Raw genomic sequence first — 3,003 nt, 5'->3', positions numbered from 1 at the left:
TTCCTTCCTTCCTTCCTTCCTTCCTCCCTCCCTCCCTCCCTCCCTCCCTCTCTCTCTCTCTTTCTCTCTCTTGTGTCCCTGTGAAGAGACCACCAAACAGGCTTTGTATGAGCAACAAGGCTGTTTATTTCACCTGGATGCAGGCAGGCTGAGTCCGAAAAGAGAGTCAGCGAAGGAAGATAGGGGTGGGGCCGTTTTATAGAATTTGGGTAGGTAAAGGAAAATTACAGTCATGGAGGTTGTTCTCTGGCGGGCAGGAGTGGGGGGTCACAAGGTGCTCAGTGGGGGAGCTTTTTGAGCCAGGATGAGCCAGGAGAAGGAATTTCACAAGGTAATGTCATCAGTTAAGGGGAAGACTGGCCATTTTCACTTCTTTTGTGGTGGAATGTCATCAGTTAAGGGAGGAACAGGCCATTTAAATTTCACTTCTTTTGTGATTCTTCAGTTACTTCAGGCTATCTGGATGTATACATGCAGGTCACAGGGGATATGATGGCTTAGCTTGGGCTCAGAGGCCTGATACTTTCTTTCTGAGGCAGAGACAGAGTCTCACACTCTGTCACCCAGGACGGAGTGCAGTGACGTGATCTCGGCTCACTGCAGCCTTCGCCCCCCAGGTTCAAGTGATCCTCCTGCCTCAGCCTGCCGAGTAGCTGGGATTACAGACGTGCGCCACAACACCTGGATAATTTTTGTATTTTTATTAGAGATGGGGTTTCATCATGTTGGCCAGGCTGATCTTGAACTCCTGACCTCAAGTGATCTGCCCACCTTGGCCTCCCAAAGTGCTGGGATTACAGGTGTGAGCCACTGTGCCCAGCCTTTTCCCTTTTATATTATACTATTCTTTGATTGGGGTTTCTATTCTCTCTTTTATCTTTGATAATTTGAAATAAAATGAATCCTATGGACTCTTCTGAGTCTTGGTCCGCTGTGTCTCCTGTCGGTTTTGTCTGCTCATTCTCCCTCATGGGATCACACATTTTCTTGTCATTTGTAGTTCTCACTAGTGAACTCATCTTCAACAGGAGTTTTTTGTTTTTCTATTGGAGACTCACGCGGAAGTGTTTCCACAGCGTGGCATGGTGTTTTCAGGACACGAGGGGTTCAACTAATTCTAGGCCAGTTTTTATGTTAATTTTTTTTTTTTTTTGAGACGGAGTCTCGCTTTGTCGACCAGGCTGGAGTGCAGTGGCGCGATCTCGGCTCACTGCCAGCTCCGCCTCCCGGGTTCACGCCATTCTCCTGCCTCAGCCTCTGAGTAGCTGGGACTACAGGCGCCAGCCACCTCGCCCGGCTAGCTTTTTGTATTTTTTGTTAGTAGAGACGGGGTTTCACCATGTTAGCCAGGATGGTCTCGAACTCCTGACCTCGTGATCCGCCCGTCTCGGCCTCCCAAAGTGCTGGGATTACAAGCTTGAGCCACCGCACCCGGCCTATTTTATTGAAATAAAACACACATAGAGAAAAATGTGTGCATTATACATTGACAGCTGAACCCACCGTGTAACCAGCACCCACCCACCCAGATCAATCATAAACAGAACCGCACCAGCACCCCAGCAGCCCCTTCCCGTTTCCATACCCTCCATGTGGAGCCTCCATTCTGTTTCCCAACACCCTGGGTTAGTTTTTATACTTTCTGTCATCGGAATCACACTGTAAGTGCTCTTGGTTTTAGCTTCCTTTGCTCAAACTTACCTTGTGGGATTCATTCATGTTGTGAGGAGCTGGGGATCATCCATTCTCCTTGCTGTCTGTGGTGGTCTCTGTGTTGTGAACACACACAATGTATTACCCAGCCTGCCATAGATGGAGGCAGTTTTGAAGCCATTATGAACAGGGCTGATGTACACTTTCTGCTGGAGAGAAACGGGTCCCAGGGCGCAGGTCGGATGATCAGCTTTGGTAGTCCTGCTGGTTTTCCCATGCACTGTGCCGGTCTACACTCCAACGGTGAGCGGACCTTCCGGTAGTTACAGACCTTCACGAACTCTTGGACTTTCCTGCACACACAGAGGAGAGAATTTTGGATGGCTCTTCCCTTCCCCCCACCTCCTTCCTTAGGGCATTGGCATTCAACTGATGTAAATATTTACTGTGCCAAGTACTAGGAGTGCAGAGACAAACAAGACAAAGTCCTCACTCTTAGAAGCTCCCGGTGTGGCAGCTGAGATGGCCCAGGAAAGAATTATATTACCTTCAAAAAGGGAGGTATTACCTTCAAAACGCGGTGTTTGAGGTGGCATGAAGCTGAGTGGTGTTATATTGGAATGAGTGACCATCCTGGAGGCTTCCTGAAAGAGGTGACTTCGTTTTTAAGTGATTTTAAATAATAGTTTAATGTATTAGTATTTTGTATTCAGTTAATAACATTTTTCTGATTTTAGGATTTGCTATAGAAATGTTGGGAAATCATAAAGTAGAACAAAAAAAATGTAGGAATCATCTGAAATTCCAAATTCTACCACTCCCTCACAGTTAAGTGCTGTTAGATGTTAGGTGTGGGGTATTTCCTTTTAATTTCCACTCTGCACTGCCACCCCCAGCCCCTACCCCAGAGCCCTCACTTCTGGCACTGGAGCGCAGCTTGCATGTTTTTAAGGCTGAATCAAGATCCCTTCTTCTGGTGGTAGTGGTTTCTTTTTCTCTCTTTCTTTCTCTCTTTCTCTCTCCCTCTCTCCTCCTCTCCTCCTCTCCTCTCCTTCCTTCCTTCCTTCCTTCCTTCCTTCCTTTTCTCTCTCTTTTCTTTTCTTTTTCTATATTTTTAAATTAAAAAAAAAAATCTTGAATGGGCATGGCATCTCACGCCTGTAATCCCAGCGCTTTGGGAGGCTGAGGCAGACAGATCACCTGAGGTTGGGAGTTCGAGACCAGCCTGACCAACATGGAGACATGGAGAAAACCTCATCTCTACTAAAAATACAAAATTGGCCAGGCATGGTGGCGCAAGCCTGTAGTCCTAGCTACTCGGGAGGCTGAGGCAGGAGAATTGCTTGAACC

General features: G+C 47.3%; 1 protein-coding gene across 4 annotated transcripts in view; it reads left to right on the top strand.

Annotated features, from left to right (window-relative positions):
• Positions 1 to 3,003, top strand: part of ALPL (alkaline phosphatase, liver/bone/kidney) — an 88,776-nt gene that overhangs the window by 59,564 nt on the left and 26,209 nt on the right. The gene's annotated exons all lie outside the window — the stretch shown is intronic.

Source organism: Colobus angolensis, unplaced genomic scaffold (genome assembly GCF_000951035.1).
Source record: "Colobus angolensis palliatus isolate OR3802 unplaced genomic scaffold, Cang.pa_1.0 Scaffold130, whole genome shotgun sequence".
Lineage (NCBI taxonomy): Eukaryota > Metazoa > Chordata > Mammalia > Primates > Cercopithecidae > Colobus > Colobus angolensis.
Note: the sequence above shows the minus strand (reverse complement) of the source record. Positions and strands in the feature narration are given on the sequence as shown.